This window comes from Alligator mississippiensis, chromosome 2, assembly GCF_030867095.1.
Source record: "Alligator mississippiensis isolate rAllMis1 chromosome 2, rAllMis1, whole genome shotgun sequence".
Taxonomy (NCBI): domain Eukaryota; kingdom Metazoa; phylum Chordata; order Crocodylia; family Alligatoridae; genus Alligator; species Alligator mississippiensis.
Genome location: NC_081825.1, coordinates 242,942,826 through 242,965,463, shown reverse-complemented (window position 1 = coordinate 242,965,463; position 22,638 = coordinate 242,942,826). Strand labels below are relative to the sequence as shown.

General features: G+C 42.3%; 1 long non-coding RNA gene across 1 annotated transcript; it reads right to left on the bottom strand.

The window, feature by feature from the left end:
* Positions 1-9,380: 9,380 nt before the first annotated feature.
* Positions 9,381-12,503, bottom strand: LOC132248788 (uncharacterized). Its single transcript, XR_009460198.1, has 2 exons — positions 11,222-12,503; positions 9,381-9,667 (listed from the first exon to the last, which is right to left on the bottom strand). It is a non-coding gene; the product is annotated as an uncharacterized LOC132248788 (long non-coding RNA).
* Between the last annotated feature and the right edge of the window lie 10,135 nt (positions 12,504-22,638).

Genomic DNA, 22,638 nt, shown 5'->3' with positions numbered 1-22,638 from the left:
GTAAGAAGTCATTGGTGCCATTCCCCTCCCTGAGGTGTCACTGATATGAAATCAGCCAAGCAAGCAATAAACTCAAGCCAGGTGAGCCTATGGGAACATCCACCAGACAACAATAGTAAGGTAGTAGTTCCAACATGATTACTCATTCTTGACCTTTCTAGTGCTTTAATGATGAGAACATGTGATTGTTAAACAGCAGACTTCATGAGCCCCATTTCCTCTGATGCTGCTCTCGGAGACACACCAGACACTGTATGTGCTTGCTAGTTTCTTTGTGCTTTGTCTTTGGCTGGAGATGGAGTGTGAAGGAGAGTTCACCTTTGTCTCAGTGCTTCCTCACATGGGTTGGAGACAGAGCTGCAGTCCCCACACTCCTGTCTGAATGTAGGGACTGCTTCATGAAACCGCACCTTGGAGCAGTAGCCACTCTGAAAAGGGCACAGACTACCAGCGAGAAAAGGGATCTATCAGATTGCCCCAGGATTACCAACTGAATCTCCATGAGGTTGTTTCAGGCATGCCAGTGCTTCAGCAGGGCCAGTGTGGGCAGGGTGGTTCCTCACTGATCCATGCACAAGTTTAGTTAAAATGTAATGTTAAGATGACGTGCTTTCCCTTTCAGTCTTTCTTTGTAAATACAACTCTAAAAATCCCATGTTTCCTTTTCCAGACAGAGATAAGATAGTGCCATTCCTCAAATAAGCTTCCATATATTCTGATGACTTTTAACTCCTATCAACAAACGAGCATGAGTTTTCTTGAAGTGATATCAGTAAACTCAGACATGTAAGTGAGAGCAAGGCGAGAGTGGTGCTGGAATGCAACACCAAGTCCATGGTAATGATAAAGACATTTTTCAGCTACTGGAATAAAGTGCTTTTTGATGGAAAACTAGGAGCTTGTAGCAGCAGACAGAGTCCAGCCACATATTTCAGCACACAGAAAGAACACTGAAGTTGAATCTGCCAGAAGGTCACATGCAGCCATTTCCAAATCAAAATAGAAACATTAAAAATACTCAGGTTTCTGTTGAAAGTTTTCCACCATAATCAATCTATAACCAATTATGTTTGGTTCTCTATTTTTAACTTGATTGAAAATTCACTGTTTTTCTATGGAAAACTTGAATGAAAACAAGAAAAAAAAAATTCCCAGGAATTTTCTATGGAAAAAACCCCTCCATTTTCCAAACAGCTCTGTTGTACATGGTATTCTTACCATCTGTAAAGCAATTCCCTTCAGTTATCTTGGTGGTACCCCTGTTTCTCCTGCTCTCTTGCTGTTGCATACTGTAGGAGGTTTTTTCTTTCTGTCTTTTTGTGCTAAAATCCTTGTCTTTGTTATGGGGCATTTTGTGGCTGTGGTGGGTAGGAACAGCCAGAATGGATATTCTTGTGAGGTCTTTTTGGATCACATGGAAACTAGTTATGACTGCAGACTAGGTTCAGGTACTCAGGAGGCCCCTTTCAGTTCTGTGTTCCCAAAGTGGGAGATATACCTTTACTTTAACAATATATTAATGCTTTATATTTTTCTTTGAAAAGTACACAGCAAAAGCTTCTTTTCTTGAACCAAATTTTAGTGCCTTTTCTGGCCTTGCTTTATGCTGCTCGTGTGTTGCAGGATGGTAAACTCATAAACTTAAGATATGAGATACCATACTTAAGTACACATGCATTCCTAGCCATACAAATGGAAGCAATATATATCCGTGCAAGATTTTCACAATTCCAGCTGAATTCATATTTAATAAACCAAAGCATGTTAGAAACCAGTAACTGAAAATCTACAAGGAGCCCCAGGGAGGTTCTTTTCCCCACCACTGGTGCTGATGAGCAACTCAGTTTTCCCTTACAAAGTTCACTCTTTAGTCTGCCAAAAGGATTCTGGCAAGCACTTCTTATGTGAAACAGACAGTCTGTAATTAAACACTTGTAGATGGCTGAATTCAGTGAGTTATGAATGCTTTGGGAAATATAAACAATCCTCCAACAAGAATTGCTTCCATAATTTGATTTAACAAATAGAATGGATTTTAAATACATTTTAATAAAATCTATATGATAACACAGCCACACTTCTCTCTTATTAAAAGATTATTATGAAAGTGCTGTTCTTCCACTATGTATTTTAAAGCAGTGAGTAGTTAGCATAAAATAAAAATTCTTTACATGCCTGTCAGAATAAAGAAGAGTTCATGTGGCCCATAGCAGAGCTCAGACCACAGACCAGGAGTGAAACCTGTAGAACATACCAATAATTGTTTTCAGAGGCTGGGTCTGAAAATTTGCTTCTTTTCCCAGAAGTAATAACATTTCTCATCGCTCATTACCTCAGTTTTTGAGTTACCCATCTATTACCACTATTGAGCTTTTGATCATTGGAACAAGTTGATTTTTGCTGGGTTTAGATGGGGGTTGATGAATGAGTATTTTTCCTCCGTGGTTTTATTCTGTACTCCAGAACCAAAGCTTTCATAAAATGAATAAAAAATATTGACTCTAGCTTCAGAGATGCTCTTCTACACAATGGCAGGCTTGATGCAGAATCTAGCCCATTTAGTTGGAGGAAATGGGGCATAATGCACCCAAACTATAACTCCCGCATAGCACATAACCTGTCAAGGGGACACAGAAAAATACTGAAATAAAACAAAATCAAACATTTGGATTTGGTAATGTTGAACATTTAATTTTAGTTGATAACCAAACATCCTGACATTTTTGAACCAGAAGTTTTCTAAACTCTCTGTTCTGTGACAAAGTTGGACATTTCATTCTGTTCAGGATGAAAACAGATTTAATAGATTATATGTGGCACAAACAAAGAACAGGATTTGTAGGAGGGGGCATTCACATTTTTTCATTGCTTGCTCTCTAAGCCTCTTTTGGGTGGATGCCTACACCAAGTTTTAAAGTCCTCATCTCTGCACCTCAGCCTCATAGAGAATTGCAGACAAAGGCATAGCAATGCAGTCAGGTGACCAGGATGGCTGTGACACATGGGGGCAATGGTGACGTAAGTTATTTTCTGCACCTACCCCAAGTCCACGCCAAGGGTAGGTGCCCCGGGCACTGTGCCCTAGTAACACTACTGATTGCAGGCCCTAAGAGGGGGATGTCAAAAAAAATTTAAGCATATTATCATCACTGCTGGATTTATATTTATTATATTTACTTCCATCCTTTGTTGAATATTATAGTGTTAGGCCCCTTTATGTCTTTCATTTGTGAGAAGCAAGGATTTCTTAGGGTGATATCTTTTATTGAATCAACTGTATAGCTGGGATGGTGTTAGACAATTCTTGAATGCAAGGTGTTGTTCAAAAGCTTGTCTAATTCTATCCCAACAAAACAGTTGGTCCAATAAAAGATACCACCCTAAGAAATCCTTATCACCCTAACCATTTGAAAGATTAAGAGTCTGTATTTTTATTATACTCTACTTGTATTTGTTTTGTAATGAACCTGTGGTGCAGGCAGCATCCCCTCTAAGCTGTGCGGCATGCGTAGCCTCACAGGCATGCTCATGCTACACTGCCAGGCACACCTGCACAACCGTGCATGCCACACATCTTAGAGGGAATGGTGGGTGCAGCATATTGAACACTTTGGTGAGTGCTGGTGTGGGAATCCTCTAAACACTGAGAAATATTACTAATAATGATTGCTGCGTGAAAGCGTTGTTGATTGTAGCCATGTTGGCCTAAGGAAGTAGGCACACAAGGTTCTTTTATTTGACCAACTAAATAGGTGGAAAAAATGTTCTTTGCAAGCACAAACACCCTTCTTCAGGCATAGGGAGAGTCTGTTGGTATTTGTGTGCTCTCCTGGGTAGAATAGAAGTCAATATACAAAATGCAGGTCTGTGAAAATGCAAATGTGTGGCAGTGAGGATCAGAGGGAATGGGACACAAGAGGTGAGAGACAGGTAGGTGGGAAGGGAGGGAAGAATGTTGACCTGGTGATAGAATGTAGCTGGTAAAATGCAGACAGGTTACCTGCAATATCAGATGGCAGGCAGGTTATAATGTGCCATAAATCCAATGTCTATAGTTAGTCCATGATTTTTTGTATCCAGTAGATTTATAAAGTGAAGTTAGTGGACTTGTCTACAAAAGGTGTCTTGTAGATTCCCTTTGAGGATTAGAACTGAGAGAGTTGTTCTCTTGTGGAAAGTGAGCACCCACAGGTACTTGGATATTTTTGCCTTTGATAGATTTTCAATGTGTATTCATTCTGGTACACAGTTGTTGTTTGGTTTCTCCTACATATTTTCCATCAAGGCATGTGGTGCGCTGGATGAGATATATTACATTTCTGGAGGTGCAGGTGTAAGACCCAGGAACAGTGATGGTTCTGTTGTGGGGTGTAGTTATTGTGGGAGTGGTGGAGATGTGTTGGCAGGTTTTACATTTTTTGTCATGGCACGGTCTGGATCCATTCAGTATGCTTTGGGCCATAGGAAGTTTGCTTCTGGTGATGTGATTGGTGAGGTTTGGTGCTTGGTTAAAGGCAAGCATAGGTGGCTCTGGAGAGATCTCTTTAAGAATTGGGTCCTCTTTTAATATGTGTTGCAATTGTTTGAGGATTTTCTGTGTAGTTTCTAGGGAACAATGGTATGTCATAACCAATGGCATGTGATTCATGGGGTTTTTCTTTTTGTACTGCACTGACCTGCATGTTGTTCTTTGGCAGAAGCCTCAATGAGTAATGGGATCCTCCCAAACATTTGGGGAAAAAACTCTGCCATCTCCCACTCATCATATATATATATATCATACAGTGTAGTTTATTAAAATTTTACAATGTTAGAACTCAAACCATAATAGAATTATGAGGTATAAAAACCAATGGACTGATCTGCAAGCTCTACCCATCTGTATAGACATTACACATATGTGCAATCCCACTAGAATTATTTAGACTAGTTCGATTGTTAAGGGTTTGCAGAATCAGTCCCTGTATAAGTGTACTAAAGTATACAGTGTAGATTAAAGTAACCTATTTCCATTATGAATGAGATTCTTAATTTGCAAAACATGGGATTAATGTAACTGTATCCCTGCCATCATGAAGTTCAGTTTACAGTATAACAGATCTGAGCTTGGAATGTGAAATTTAACATCCCTATTAAACTAACGTTTAAAGAAAAGCAGTCACACGGTATTTCTGGATATAACAGAGCCTGGTATTACATGTTTCTATCCACTCTGCCCAAGAGTCCTGCTTCTTGTCTCAGGGAAAGAACAAAGAAAAACAAACAAAGCCTTTTTGAAGTCTGAAGCAGCAGGTGAACAATGGTGTGTGACAAGGGAGAGGACTGGTGAATCTGGCCACAATACAGCCTGTTCCCAAAGAAACAAAATAGCTTGAGAGCAGCTCAGTGAAAAATGACCAAAGAGAGACTACAAGGGGGTCAGAGGGGTGGGACAGGGTGTTTCTTTGAGCTCTCATTTTCTGCACAGCTTCTGAAGCAAGGAAAAATGTAAATGAACACTTGATGAGGGGCAAGATTTTCCACCTCTCCTGGGAAATGGGGAGAAATGGAGCTTGAACTGTTTGCTTGAAAACGTGGCTTCTATAAAGCAGCAGAGAAAACTTTTCAAGGGGTGAACTGAAGTCGTGATGGATGGTTTGTGGTGGTGACCTTTCAGTGGAGAGCAGGAGGGGGATGTTTTTGAATTTCAGGTTCATGGAAAGATCTTATAAAGGAAGGAAGAGGGTGGTAAACATGAATATGAATATTTCTCAGGGGGACTGAACTGCAATGCAAAGCCTAGACATGTGACCGAAGACAACCAGGCAGACAAACTTTAAATACATGTAATCATGAGAAGTTGGCCTGATATAAATGACCTTAGGAATTCAAAAGGGAACAGAAAATTTAAAGTGTTGAGCCCAAGGCCTGAAGAAATTGTTATATACTGGACTGAGTATTTATATTTATATTATCATAGATTTCATTGCAAAGCCATAGAGCCATTATGGTCATCAGTTCTGACCTCCTGCATAAGATAGGCCATGATGTTTCACCCAGTGATTCCTACATCAAATCCAACAATTTACAGTGGAGTCTGTGTTTTAGAATGGCAGTTAGGCTTAATTTAAGGACTCCAAGTGATATAGTGCTGAGCAATTCCTTGGATAATCAGTGCCAATGACTGACTACCTTCACAATTAAAAGTCATTATCTCATTTCCAATATGAACTTTATAGACGTCAGTTTCCAGCCAATGAATCTTGCTATGCTTTTGATTGCTGGATTAAAATGCCTTCAGTTTCAGATCTGGTGGGCACATATACATGAGACACTAACAGTGCAGTAGCCTAATAACACTGTGCCACGCAAAAACCGCGCTAATATGCAATTGCGCAGTAGTATTAGGCTACTGCACAGTAAGCATCACTAAAAACCTGTGAGCTGGCACTACTGTGCAGTAGCACAAATTACTGCACATTGATTTAGTACGTGGTTAACCAAGTACTAAACTTAATGCACCGTAACTACGGTGCATTAATGAACATGTAGGCATGCCCATTATATACAGAACCATGCCCTGTTGACAAGTGTGTAGTCCCTGTCATCTTTCATATTCCATCCTGGAGGAATAAATACCAGAACACAACTTACTGTGGGAGTTTCCAGATAACTCAACTCACAATGATATTAAGAGTTAAGCATATTGTATATTTGGCTTAATATGGAGATTCAGTGGACTTAAAAAGATGATGATTTAATTGTAAAAATACTGTAGTTTTTAGAGACCTTGCTTATATATAAATGTGGAATACCCTGATTATCAGGGTATGTCACTGTAACTGTAACTGGAATGAGCTTTGAAGTATGCCCAATGTATATGGAACAATTTCACTTTCTTTTTTTTAACTCCAGGGTATTTTATCGATGTTTTATCTCCTCCCTATTCCAAAGACACAATATGCGTGAGTGTATGTGTTCTCTAGGCATGCTGCTTGCAGTTCATATTCAAAAAAAAAGAGGGAAAAGGGTGGAAAAAATAAAATTGTGCAAAACTTGGTGGTATCAGTTTGCAGCCTGAATCAAAATTTTATACTTTCTATTTCACTTTTCACAGGTTTTAACCTCTGAATTTTGCATTCATGTTTACTGGAAAATAAACAGAAAACTTACATCTTGTACAGTTTGGGAGGAAAATTACTGTATGCAAAATCAGAAATATGCCTATGTTCACTCAAAATACATCTGGGCTGACTTGAAATTCATCTCAGGCACATGCCAAAGATAGCAAGAAAACATTTTCATTATTCTAGGCCCAATTTTCAGTTTTGTGAAACTGAATGCAAAGATTTTCATGTGAGTTTTGTTCTGAGTGTTCAGGACTTCTATTGGCATCAGAAGGCTATGTCAGATCAGAGAGTAGTATATTTGGTCTTGGTCTGTAAAAATGTCTACTTTAAACATAAAGAGCTTGGCAAAGAGTTATCACTGAATCTCTTTTTAGAAGCAGACAATGCATTACATCGATCTATAGCTCCAGGCACACAATGAAAAATAAATATACCACTTGGAGCAATTTGAACCTAGTATACAGCATCATAGTATTAAATGCCCACAGCTGGTGAGAAATAAAGCATAAAAATAAAATATAACGAGGCTATTGAAATGAAGCAATGAAAAGAGTAGGGATAAAACTATAGTGTTAATGATAGTGGTAAAATAACCATTCTTCTGAGGACCTATGAATCAGTAACTCTGAAACGGTTTACACTGTGTGGGTGTAAGAATCTTTGAGGGATTTTTTTTTGTTACTAACAAGGATTTCCGCTCTATGGATTTCATTATTGGAACTGCCCCCTGCAGGAACTTTTCATTATTCACCCCTGAGTACCCACTGGAAGATCTTCCCATCAGCATGTTACCCATTGTAAATTTTCACATAGAATGAACTGTGGGGGATGGGGAGAAAGACTTTCTTTACAGAAGGTAAGCTCTCCAAATTCCACAGGCTCACAATGTAGAGAGACACTGTGTGAGAATCGGTTTCATGTATGATACAGGATGACCCAATTTAATGAGATAAATATAGTGACAAAGCATTCCAGATCACTGAGTAAAGACAGCTTGTTTTCATTTGTTTACAATTTCTCCTAAATGTTCTTCTTCCAGGCCTGTTTTCATGTCTAACATGACAAAAAGGCCTGTCACAAAATAACATTCATTATATAGCCTCACGGCTGGCCTAACGTCATGCTTTGGCAGAATTGTTCCAGAAATGGAAATGTAGAGAAAGGCCTGGAAGCCATTTCAGAAGAGGAACAGGCCATTCGTCCCAAAGATACTAACCCTTTGTTGATTTTGGAAACAGGTGGAGGCACAGTATTAGCACGTTGGTTTAACATTCTGTCTATATCCATTGATTCTCCCTGTTACACATTCACCTTTACTAGACAGGAACATGGAGAAAAGTATTTAATGACTGCAACTTTACTGAGTCAGGATTGTATCATCACAAGGACAGGACAGGATTTCCTCTAGAAAAACATCTGTGGTGGCTCTCTCATGAAAACCTTGGATAACCAGGTGTTACTGTTATGCATCATCTTTCAAATTCTTTTTCTCAGTTCACAAACATATTTTGGTTCTTGGGAAGATAGGCTGCATTGTTTGTTTGGGGTTTTTGCAAGAATTTTGTGTAGACAGAGCTTCAAGAAAGAGGATTTTATGCAAGCAGCAGGAGAGTTTGCCCTCTGCCTTGGACTTTGATTAGACTTCATTTTTGAGGTGGTGCTGCTCCCTGGAAGCCAGGTATTGGTTTTGGGCTGAAATTCCTGGAAGAAAAGATTTCTCTGCATGCTGCCTGACCTCCTCATTTTCAGACTGATGTAAGCAGGTAAACTACTTGGTATACACAAAAGTCCACATCACTGATTTCTCCTCTACTGGAAAGCTGACCTGCAATGCCTCAGACATCTGCTACTAATCACTGACTACTAAGCAGGGATGACTGACACTGATGTCAGAAAAAAGCAGGCATCAATATTCACTATGGAGTTAGTCCCTTTCTCAGTTAGAAATCATTTATGCATTTCTCCCAGTTTCTTCAGATGAACTTGACATTTGGAATCATTTGTTAGGTACTCTGGTAGAAGAATTGTCAGCCTGTCACTATTCACAATGATGGCTCAATAGTCATTTTTGTAGTTGGTCACCTAAATCACGTGATATTATTTCTGTTGTCTGGATGGATGACTGAAATAGTCTAAATGCATCCTTGGCAGGAATTTTCAAATGACAAATATTTGAGGTAAAATTCAAATAATTTGCATGATTAGCAGACATTTTTCAGGAATGCCTGGCAGCAGGAAAAATGTTCAACTATAACAATAGGACTCCACAAATCAGGGAAAATTACACTAAGCACTTTTATTCATAAAAGCATTCATACATCTGCAGTCCTCAGCTATGGCTGCCTCAGCCCCTGGCCCTGGCAGCCAGGAATAAGGTCCCCTGATCCTCCTGGCTGCCCTGGCCAGCGCCACCAGGTGCTGGAACAGGAGGGTCCTGTTTTGCATGTGCCGTTGTTGCAGCTGGTGCATGCGATGGACTCCAATGCTGGGTGGTAGCAACCTGGAGGTGGCACACCCACTGAGGCCAGTGGGCTCTCCCCTGCATCCAGATGTTGGCTCTGCAGAGGCAAGAGACAGAAGCCTTTTGTGAGAGTTTGCAACATTTGAGAAATAAGATGGTCTGTACCCAGGGCTGTGTGCTGCCGAGCCACAGATTGGGGGTTGGCTGTGCACGGGTGCCCAGGTACCATGATAAGTTGGGCCATGTAGGCCCAGGTGGCTGCCAGCCAAGCCCCCCATCCCCGTGCTCTCCCCTGGAGCTGGCAGGACACTGGATGCTGGTTGCGGGCAGCCTGCCTCCCCTGCCCCCTTCCCAAGGCAGGACAGACCAGGCTCCTGGCAGCACCTGCTGCTGCGGTTACGGACCCAGCTCCCTCTCACACCCCTTGCAAGCCAACCACTCTGCTGTGTTGCTTCCCAGCCCATGGTGCCCAGGCTTGGGGGCCATGCCCCCACCCTCCCTGCTGGGGCCTCTCTGGGGAGGTGAGGTGCCCCAGGGCCAGCTCCCTAGTGCACCACCTCTGAGCCCCAAGCATGCCCCTGCTGTGTGTGCCCGTGCAGTGCATGGTGACCTGTTTCTGCTGGCTGAGGGATGCCCGAGCCACTACACCCTGCTGCTGCTGATCTGCCTGGTGCCCCGGGCATACCTGCACTTCTGGTTTGGGACCTGGAGCTAAGACAGCTTGGGGGGGAGCTGTCCCACAATCTCTGCCACCACCTGGAGGGCTACCTGTAGCGGTGCTATACATCCCTGCTGCCCACTGCTAAGGAGGAAAACTGCCGGTATTGATGTCTTCCTCGGCATGAGATGCCCTTGCCTGCCCAACTCCACAGACACAGGCCAGGGGAGTGTGGGCAGGCTGGGTGGGGAGGGGGGGCAAGGGCAGGGGCAGCAGTGAGGGGCAGGAGGGCGGGGGGACTCGGGCTAGGTGGGCCTTCCCTCAGTGCAGAACTTACCATGTGTCTGGGGCTGGTGAGGCTAGCAGCTCAGCACAGGCCTCCCCATCAGTGACAGCATCCAGCTGTGCCTGGTGTCCACAGCCCACAGTGCATGGTGGCCAGCACCCCACCAGGGCCACCCTGGGAAGGAGCTGGTGCTGCTGGTGTTTGGTGGTGTCATGGCCAGCCACTCCTCGTGGTGGGGTCTTGGGCTGCAAAGCTGGTAAGGCAGCCTCTGGCCAGGGCTCCCCAAGCTGCTAGTACATACAGCAGCTGGGGAAGTGGGCAGGGCAGGGCAGAGCAGGGCACTGAGCACCTGAGGGTCCCTCCTCCAGTGATGTGTCACTGGAGGGGGCAGGGCAGGGCAGGGCAGGAGCTTGGGCAGGCCACCCCTGCTGGTGACCACTGCAGGGTTGCAGTGTGGGTCCCAGAGTGCCAGAATCCTGGTCAGCTGCCACATAAGGGGCATGGTCTTGAGGGTTCGACCAGACTTACAACTGTGGTTGGTCACCCACGGTGCTCACAAGGCCTTGACATTTATGCAGCACTGCTACACTAACTGGGAGTGCCTGCACTCCTGCAACAGGGCCTCAAATGTGGGAGTTTGAGCACCCATCCTGCTTAAACTGCCTCAGCACCTCTGCATCACCCCAGAGTGTCACAAGGTCACCTACCTCCTCCTGGATCCAGTTGGGGGCCCAGGTGGATGGCACAGGCATGGACACATAAGCAGGGCCAGACCTTGATGGGGAGGAGGAGGATGACAGTAACCCATGTCAACTCTCTGGGCCACCATGCAGTTGTCTCACTGTTGCCAGCCCTGGACAGCACCCAACAGTACCCAGCACAAGAGAACAGCACAGGAATGGGAGCCATGCAGCACAGCACCTGCAAGCACAGGACAGACTGCTGGGGGTGAGCAGCAGCAGGGAGCAGGTGCTGGCCCTGCTGCCAGAGACATCCAGGCAGCAGCTGTGGGGGGATATCAGGGCTGGAAGGGGGTGCAGCAGGCTACAGCCCTTTGTAACACCCATCTGTGGCCAAGCAGCAGCTCTGGATAGGTGACAGGACAAGCAGAGGAAACCTGTGTCCTGTCCAGGGGGGCACACAGGGCCTACAGTGCTCCTGGGGAGTGAATAGGCTCACCCAGGCTCCTGTGCAGTGTGCCATGGGGCATAAAATGGCTGCAGACTTTTATACCCTAAAGCTAGGGCGTGCCACAGAGGCAGCCCAGCCCTAGGCCAGGAGAGGCTCCCAGTGGCAGGGCAGACCTGGCATTATTAAATTTAGTGCCAGTTTGCATCTACACATGCATTACTGTGCTTTAATTAATCACAACTAAATTTGATACCTGTATTTGGTATCAAATTGCATATGCAGGTATCAAATTTAGTCACAATTAGCCATTTTCACTATGCAGTAAGGGCCTGCATGTTTAGACATGTGCCTATACTGCACAATAAATTAGCCTAAGGTGCATTAACATATCTTGTATAGACATATCCCAGTTCTCACAATTAGGCTACATTTAGTAAAAATATGTTCTCAAGGAACCATATTAACTAAAAATGGACTAAGAAGAACACCTTGTGGCTTTCATTTATCATATTGGTTTGCATACTTCCATTTTTATTTTGTTCTTCTGTTCATTGTTTATGCCTGCTGTCTCACATTAAAGTCTATATGTTGTATGTACACACAACTATGGGACACAGATTTAATAAAGCCATGGTAAAGGAAAATATTACCATTAAATTGCCTAACTGTACATTTACCTTCTTAATTAAAACATGATTATAATGTGTGCATACTTGTTTTATAATAATATTATAACATTATAATACCATGTTACCCAGGGTCTCTCCTATCAGACTATGGTTCTGCCCTCCTGGGCACTAAACAGAACTTAGTAATATTCCTTCCCAGAGGATCATGCAATCTAAAGCAAGAGACAACAGATGAATACAAAAATGGATATGAAGAAACAGACAGAGTACAAGATAAGAGTAAGACAAAACATCATTTCAAAAACAGTATATATTTTATCTGTTTTTAGTCATTATTTTAAAAATATTCTAAATGCTTTATGTCATAACAAAACCTGGATTTTATAGTCAAAGATTTAAAGTGTTTTGAGTGAGTTTTCAGCATTTTTCATTAGACAATTTACATCTGTTTCTCATAGCATCACTTAAATATACTTTGTCACTATCAGTCTTGTATCTTCCTCACTGAAATTAATAAATTCTCTTTATAAGACAGAATACGTTTTCTGAGGTCATAGGAAGGAAACACCACAAGGAAATGTGGCCCTTTTTAGTTTATATTCTTAAACCTAATGTTAGGAGCATTATAAATCCCTTTTAAAAATGCAAACCCTCTATTTACCAAAATAATGCAGAGGACTAGATCCTCCTAGGGCTGAACAGCATCTTTGTGCACTTACTGCTAGAATTTGTCTGTAAGTAAAATTACAATTTTAAATGTGTCATGTAGCCTTGAAAAACTAAATTCATGTTTAGCTAATTTACATCCTGCCATTGACTTTTGCGGAGGTAGCATTAAATATTTTAGATGCTAATAAATCCTTTATGAGGAAGCTCTTTTTCAGTTAAGTCTCCTGTGAGCCAACCTATAGACATGCTAGTAAGAGGGTCCAGTCAGTAGAGCTATCAGCTGGCAGGAAATCAGACACATACAAAGTTTTTTTTCCTTATCAATAATTCTGTTTTGTCCTTTCACAAAGTCTGAAGTCATCTTTCAAGATTGCACATATGATGCCACAAGTGATTTTAGATGAATGGCAGTTTGAAGATTGGAAGGTATTGTTATGAAATGAGTATAACCATTGCCCTTCATTCTTGATAACTGCAAGAAGTCCTTAAGCTCCATTGTGGAATCAGACAGTACGAAAAAGAATGGCCTACCGCTCAAACACAAACAACATAGCACCACTGAAAACTTAAACCTATGAAAGTCAATTGGGATGGAGCAGTTTTAGTAGCTATTGCTGAATGTGTGAGAGAAAAGCACAAGAAAACACCAGAGAAGTGAAATGGAGAAAAAAACAAAGTAATGAACAGAAGTACCTGTAATGTGACTCTTAAAAAGCTGACAGAGAGAGAGAGGTTTTGGGCTATGTACTGATTGGACAAGGGCCTGGGAATGTCAGCAAAGACGCACTCTCGTCGTTGGATTTCTGTTGCATTCAGAAAAAAATAGAATTTTGTACAGTCTTTGTAAATAAAAAGGATCACATGAAAGAAGGATTTGGATGCATTACAAATGTACCCTTCCAGTAGGCTAACCACTCAGGTCAAAATGGGGCAAGACTATATATATGTATTATTCAATGTCAAGTACTCTTTGCTGGTAAACAGCTTTATGTGCATTTTGGTGCAGCAGTAGCAAAACAAAATGGTATCAGTGAATCTTTACATGCACCCATATTCAGTTCTCTAAACTGGAATAGGTGACATGCATGTAAGTGGATTCACACACTTGGGCATTTATGACTTTCCAAACCCTCATTGAAATCCATGACTTTACACAGAAGCACAAATTTCCATTGCAGGATCAGGACTCATTTTATTAGCAGGCCATATTTGTAAACAATATTCTGAAAAGAACTTAACATACTAAACAACACAAATTATTTGTAATGTCATTAGAGTATTCAGAAGATAGAATTCCTTATTTACTGTGAAAGCAGGTTTTTATTCTTTGTTTGCTTGTTTGTTTCTGGATAATGGCATTGTCTGAAAAAAATAATTGAAACAAAAGTTGCAGCATTGATCCAGGGCATCTCTTTTTAAAACCCCATGCTAGCAGATTATAATTCGGAGAAAAATGTTAAAATTCTGAATTTCTTAAGCAGCTTGAAATAACTTCCATCTTAATTAAAAAGCAAATCAGAGCCCAGTGGGTTTCACTGCCAAACTCAAGAGATGGACACATTGGATTACATCATTAGAAACCTATAAAATAATGTTTAAATGCATTCCACCCCACCTAATGCTTGGCAGAGAATGAAGTCTGTGTTCCCATAAATGGTATGGAAGTCTGCTGTTGTGTAACGTCAGAGTCTGAGCTCAGCTTTCTGATGAAATTGTGCAGAAAGATGGGGGCATTCATTGCATAACTGTTAGGGGAGAGATTCACAATAGATGGATCTCACCAGCAGCCTGGAATGTCAGGAATGCCTTCAACCTTCATTCAGTGGAAAAGCTATTGGCTATAGACATAAAGCAACAATTGTATGCGTCAACCTTAGTAAAGGAACTTGGATGCCTTCAAAACAAAGAGATTATTTCTTAGCTGCTTGGATACAGGATAATTTGGTTTCAAGGATCCAAAAATCTGCTAATCAGAGATCAATATTTGCATATAAGATTCTGTCTCTTACCAGTATTTCTAAGTTGTAAATTACATACAAATTAATTCTCTCTCTCTCTCTCTCTCTCTCTTCTCCCAAAAAGATTTGATGCTCAGTTAATTCCTAGTAATTTTACTGTACTGCAATCTTCCCATGAGACACCTAATGGCATCCTGAAAATAAGATAATACCAGATCAGCCCTGGTAATAAAGAAGGCTTGATTCTTCATAGCACCTGTATGACAGCAGATCAGTATTATGAAATAAATCAATTTAAAGAGCAGTTTTTGATGGTTCTAAATAACAGGGAACCCAATGTGTTTATTATGATGATGTACAATTAATATTTTGAATAGTTTCCTGATCTGATTTTGTGATCAATTCATAATTCCCCAAAATTTGAGTTTGATATAATTAAAAGTCCAATTAAAAGTCTCTTGGACTTGTACTTTAAAATAAAATTAACAAAATCTTCTGGATCTTCTGGAAGGGCTAAACATTTTTAAATCTGCAAGTCCAGATGCCCTCCACCCAAGGGTGTTGGGGGAGCTGGCAGGGGTCATCACAGAGCCCTTGGCCCGGCTGTATGAGCATTCGTGGTCATCTGGCCAGGTGCCGGGGGATTGGAAACTGGCTAATGTGGTCCCAATTTTCAAGAAAGGGAGGAAGGAGGACCCAAGTAACTATAGGCCTATAAGCTTCACCTCAGTGCTTGGGAAGATCTTGGAGAGGATCATCATCATACTCAGGGGCAAACAGCATGGGTTCAGCAAAAGCAGGTCCTGCCAGACCAACCTGATTGCCTTTTATGACCAAGTAACTAAATTCTTGGATGATGGTGTCACTGTGGACGTAGTCTTTGACACTATCTCTCACCCCATCCTCATCAATAAATTAAGCAACTGTGGCATTGATGCCTACACAGTTGGATGGGTAAAAAATTGGCTGATGGGGGCGCACCCAGACAGTAGTGGTGGATGGGTCGTACTCAACCTAGCGAGATGTGAGCAGTGGGGTACCCCAGGGCTCGGTCCTCGGGCCTGCACTGTTTAACATCTTCATCAGCGACTTGGACGAGGGGGCAGAAAGCACGCTGTCCAAATTTGCTGATGACACTAAGTTGTGGGGCGAAGTGGACACACTTGAAGGGAAAGTGAGGCTGCAAATAGATTTAGACAGACTACAAAAGTGGGCAGATGAGAATAGGATGGGGTTCAACATAAATAAATGCAGGGTGCTGCACCTTGGGAGAAGGAATCCGCAGCATACATACAGGCTGGGGAGTTCCCCTCTTGAAAGCACAGCGGGAAAACGGGATCTTGGAGTCATTATTAACTCCAAGATGAACATGAGCCACCAATGCCAGACTGCAGCCAGCAAGGCCAGCCATACCTTGTCATGCATCCAAAGGTGCATCTCAAGCCAGTCCAGAGAGGTGATACTCCCCCTCTATGCGACTTTGGTCAGGCCGCAGTTGGACTGCTGTGTCCAGTACTGGGCGCTGCACTTCAAAAGGGATGTGGCCAGCCTGGAGAGGGTTCAGAGGAGGGCCACCCACTTGGTGAGAGGGCAGCAGAACAGGCCCTATGAGGAGAGACTGAAGGACCTGAACCTGTTCAGCCTCAGCAAGAGGAGGTTGAGGGGGGACCTGGTGGCTGCCTACAAGCTCCTTTGGGGAGATCAACAACAAATAGGTAGAGCCCTTTTCTCCCCAGCACCACCTGGGGTAACGAGGAACAATGGTAATAAGCTGATGGAAAACAGGTTTAGGTTAGAGATCAAAAGGCAATATTTTACAGTTAGGGTGGCCAAAATCTGGAACCAACTTCCCAGGGAAGTGGTCCTCGCCCCTACCTTGGGCAAATTCAAGAGGAGGTTGGATGATCAGCTGTCTGGGGTCTTGTGAACCCAGCATTCATTCCTGCCTGTGGCAGGGGGTCAGGCTAGATTATCTGTTCAGGTCCCTCCTGACCCTAGCTACTATGAAACTATGAACATTTCTTCAAATAATGCAAGTTCAAAGAAGCATTAGACAACACACACCAAACAATGCCAGAAGACATACAATTGATCTTTTTAGGCAGTTCATTAGACCACAGCTGTCCATCTTCAGTATGGCCAGGTGGCTGCATGCAGAGATAGCGTTCAGCTGCTGGGCCACACACCACATGAAGCACATATTATGTGGGCTGCACGGTGAGGGGCAGCTCCCCCCAGGAGTCCCCTCAACCCCCACCATTAACATGCAAACCCCTGCCCTCCCACTGCATGGACTGCACTGGCAGCAAGCAGGCCTCAGCTCTGATCATGTAGGTTGTGCAGGTGTGTGGATCCCCAGGTCCTTCCCTGCTGTATAGCAGCATGAGAGGCAGCTTCCAGAGCTCACGGGCCACTTGTTAACCCAATAGCTGAACTAAGGAATGATGAGTCCTTGTCAAAGCATAATTTTGGGGCCACTGATAAAATGATACAAAATGCACCAACACATGCGTTAATACACATGTAAAAAATATTTAATTTCTTTTCCATTCCCTACTGCTACTGGAACTTTATCTTTATACTAGATCTTTATTCTCTGCAAAATCATCAATACTCTGGTCTCAATTTATTTCCTAGTCCTCTCATTTTTAATAGACAATGTATTGATAGGCTAATTCTTGGAACCTGTCTTTTCCTATTGTGATGTACACGTAATTCTTAACTATTTTGAGTTTTGAGAAGGAACATTCAGCCTTGATATTTTTATGACAATGATGATTAAAAACAACACAATTGTACATACTTCAGAAAACTTGGTGACAAAGAATTGATATCAACAATCAGTAACTTAGCCAAATATCCCACTGTAAGTAACTTCAACATTTTTTATTTCAGACATGCTCTAAATTCAAACAGTTGTCAAGGCACGGTGACAGAGAAGTCCCTGTTGTATTGTTTCACTAATTTTTCAGCTTCTTTGTACAGCTTTTCATCAGTTACTGACACAAGTGTCATCAGTAGAATAACATTTGACTTTGTAATGCTTGGATCCAAACTATAACAATCATTTGACAGCTAGGCTAAAATATATCCAAATAGCCATGCAACACATTATCTTTAAAATGTCTTTCAGCATCATTCAATGTTTCATTCTCACATAATCCATCAAAGTATTTTTCTTCACTTTCTTTCCACATTTCAATTCAAATTGAATTTTCACACCCCACTTTTACAACATTTTGGTGGCACATTTTTGGCTTCTTCAAAATTATTTTGAAGCAACATAAGCTAACCATTATGTTGTTAAGTAATGTTGCGGCTTTATCTAAGCATATATCTTTAAACTATAGACATACGGAGACAGAATTTACCCTTTCCAGAATTTTTATTTGGAACACAAGACAAAATCAAAAGTTTTCATGATTTTCTTTAAATTTGAAACTTTGTTACATTTGTCAACCTTTTCGTACAGGAGAATTATTCTGAAAAGCTTTTCCATTATATCAACATAGCAGAACTTCAAAGCAATGAGTGATTCATTTCTTGATGACCAGTGTTTTGGGCATACTCTCTTCAAAGTAAAGCTACCGACAAGCTCTGAGACAGAAGCTAATTCAGATAACAGAGACCATTGCTTTACATTATGTCCAAGGAAAACCTAGATTGTTTCAATTACTTCATTAAAACATTTTTTTTAGGTATTCCCTGGATACAGGCATTAAATGTAGGGTTCAAATTGTAGGAAGTACAGTGTATGTATTCTGTATTCAGTTCTCTCCTAGATATTCTTGCCCGTACACTGGAAAAAACCCTGCTCATATGTTAATTATGTTAATATTTTAACCCATTTGCCCTCTGAAAAATGATGTAAAATAGTTTTTAACTTATGTGTTGGAAACAATGACAATTAGTTATACTTGTTGTAGGCTATATTTCTGATAAATTACACACATTTTGTGGAATGAAATATTCTATATCTGTGGATATGAGAAACAATTGTTGTTAAAATTACTCTTAACAAGAGATTATGTCTATACTGGACAACAAATGCAGGTGTTTCAAGCTCAGGATGTGAGCAAAATTGAATATACTTAGGATATCAAGAAGGATGGTTCACCTCATGTTAACCACTCCTGGGTCACATGGGCTAGGTACAGACATTCAAAAAGCCAGAGGTGAAATCTAAATTACACAGTGCACATCTGTACAAGATGTTTACTGCACAGTAGACTAATTAGCACTTCAGTAAACATCATGCATCTACACATGTGCTCCTATTAGGCTAGAGTAAGTAAATTTACTCCACAACAGGATCATATTTATAAATGTGAATACAGTCCTGCTGCAGAGTTTTTTACTCCACTGCAGTGCATGTATAGATGCTGCCCTGTCTGGCTGGGGCATATGGGTGCTTCAGTGTGAGGGCTGCCTGCTGGCTAGCCACACACTGAATCACCTTAGTGTCCCAGCCAGCCCCTCTACAGCGTGTTAAGCTGAGAAAAGCAGCCCCAGGTTGACTGGCTGACCACCTGGACCCCTTGCCAGCCAAGGCTGCTCCAACTCAACTCAACGTGTTGCTGTCCCAAGTGCACATGAAAATGCAGCACTTGGAAGCAATAAACTCTGAAGCAATAAGCACATTAATTTCACATGTAGATGCACCCACAGTTTTGTGTAGGTAGTAGTGTGGGGTTTGTGGATGGGTGTGTGGGGGTTGAGGATGTGAGATTTGTGGGTAGATGTCTTGGGGGTGAGGGGATGTGGGTGGTTTCTGGGGTTTCTGGGGGTTTGTGGGTGTGGGGTTTGAAGGGGTCACCACACCCCCCCCCCACCCTCTGTGGCTCACAGCCCCCGGTGCTGGCAGCAGGAGCCAGCTGGGTCATTGGAGTGCCATGACCCACTGCAGGCACAGCCCCGCAGTGGTGTGGTGCTGTCTGACCTGTGGTCTGCACATGGCAAATGGAGCCGACCTAATATGGCCTGGCCCACCCTGCTAGCTCGCATCTTTGGACAAAACCAGAACAGCTCCTGCCACAACCTGCGGCTCCTGTTTAAAGGTGCACAGGCCAGGCCAGACTGGGTTGGGCTGGGTCCATTCACCATGTACAGACCCCAGGTCAGGTGGCATCATGCTGCCACAGGGCTGTGCCTGTAGTGGGTCATGGGTGCCCAAATGCCTCAGCTGGATACTGCTGCCGATGCTGGGGCTATGCACCACAGGGGGTGGGGGGGTGGCAGCCCCCATCACAACCCCCCATGGTCCCCCACAAACCCTACAGCCCCCCATACCCAGCCACACACCCTACATCCCCCCCATAGCCACCCACAAACCCCACAGCCCCCCACCCCAACACGTACCTGGGGCAGAGACTGGTTCTGATCCACTGCTGCAGCCTTGCCTCACTCCTAGTTGCTCCAGCACAGTGAGGTGGCATGCTGGGGAAACAGGGACACAGGGCAGCCATAGAGATGCTCTGGCAGGTGTTAGAGCATCTCTATGGAGGACCTAGCCTCTGGTTGCTTCAGGGCATGCTCCAGGAGTGTGCTTTTTTTGCATGCTTTTTTTTATACCAGGATTTCCCAATATCAAATTTAGAGTCCGTGCGGCATAACATTTTGTCATTCCTAGCGTGCCTCTCGTGCCATCTCAAACTGCTTTGAGACGCCACAACAGGCATATGCTCGCTCATCTGGATGGGCCCATAGAATTCAGTGCACCAGTTGGCAGATAGACTTGGTGAGATTGCTTTTCTCCTCCCCTGTGTCCTCTGTACCCGAACAAAAATACACACAGTCACAGCTGTGCCAATTCCAGCCTTCTATTACCCTCTACTAGCAGACTAGATCCAGAGTCCACTGAGTGGTCCACCATAAGTCCCTTGTCTTAATTCCCAAGTGACATCTGCAGTCACCAATGGGGCTCAGTCCTCCTGCAACCTTTCCTTTATCATCATTCCAGAATGGTGTTTGTCTCTCTTAACTAGGCATCAGATACTTACATTATACAGCATGACTGGGCATTCAGTAGCAAATCACTCCTGAATGGGCTTCCCCCCATTATCATGCCATAGTAGAAACCTTAGGGGACCATTTCCTCCCTTGGGAAGAACATCTGGGGGACTCTACATTGTTTCACATACTTCTCTGTTCAACTGTCCCTAACCCCAAGTATGCCTACAAGAAGCACTCTGTGCAGGTTGGTGAAATATGCCTTCAGTGCTGTAGGCATTGTAATAAGGGTATCCCACCTAGTCTATCTGTGAGAGTGTCAGTGTTCTCCTTCTGCCTTGTTTTGCACCTCCACCATAGGATGGAAGCAGCTTAAGCATGTCCTCTTAAGGCTCTAGTAGTTACACTCTAAATCTAGGTGTCCAATCAAACTTGTGAATTTGCAGAGAAGCAGAGCATCAGTAACACTGAGAGATTTCAGCAGGAGCCACAAGGCTTGGAAGCTTCTGGAAAACTAATGTACTGAAGTGCCTAAACATGCATTGAGAAGTCTAGTTTGAGGCCCCAAATTTGGAAATTGTGGCCATAGAATGGTATTGATGTTTGGTCACTAGCAACAAAGATTTGTTTATTTTTTGTCTAATCAAATTATATAATAAACTAACAAAGATGATGCCAAGACCTGTCATATTTCCCCTTTCACCCTTTCAGGGTACACATTAAGGTTTCACACTGTGTCTTAGTTATTAATCAAATGGTGAAGAGTTAAAAGTCCTCACATGTTTTTCATTTACTGATTTTGAAGGTTACTTCTGGCATGTTATTAAAAAGGTTGATATGCCTTTGAAGTGAAATACTTCATCTGTCATCATCTTTTCCCAAATAATAATATAAAAATCCAAATTAAATTTTTTTGTCATTTTTTAAAATAGATTTTTGTCTTTTAAAGCAGGAAAAACTATGCAAACTGCTGATTTACATAGATAACACAAGATAGCAAATATTATGCATGAACTTCATGATAACTACATAGTGACATGTTATCTGCAGGACAAACAGGTAACTATGCAATAAATTGTGTAGCCATTACCCTTGTTATTTCATGATAAACATGGGAGGAATGTACCTTCATTTACAGCAGACACACACAAAATTGCAGAGTTTCTATATCAGATCTAACAAAAGTTACCCCATACTTTGTGATATTTTGCAGTCATATAATTTTGCTTTATTGAGTAATTTGGAAATGTGACAAAAATCAATTGCATCATTTTGTAATAACTCCAAAAATAGCTGTTCAGTTCCTCTCTGTCACCACCACAAATCTATATATTCATCTGTCTACAATCTGGAAATATGGAACTGTAGGTTAGGCTCAGTGTGTGTGTGTGTATTCATGAGAGAGAGAGAGAGAGAGAGAGTGTTGGCCCACTTGTATAGACTTATCAGCTGACTTCTATTTACTGATAAGAGATTTTTTTTTACCCTGTTATATTTAAAAACACAAGTGAACAGAGTAATTTCTCAAAGTGTAAGGGAGCGAGGGGATCTTTTTCAAAATTGCTTCCTCCTTTGGGGACTATCTATGAAAAACATTCATTCAGAAAAAAACGGAAAAGAGGACACACAGGAAACCCCTTATTATGGATTAAGCTGTGTGATCACAAGATCACATACTTTGAAGGGCCTGTTTTCCTAGCATTTATGTCCAGTTTACAGCTATAACCATATAGGTGAATAAATACAATTGGAAAATGCTTTAGATATGGAAGTTCTCTGGGACCACAG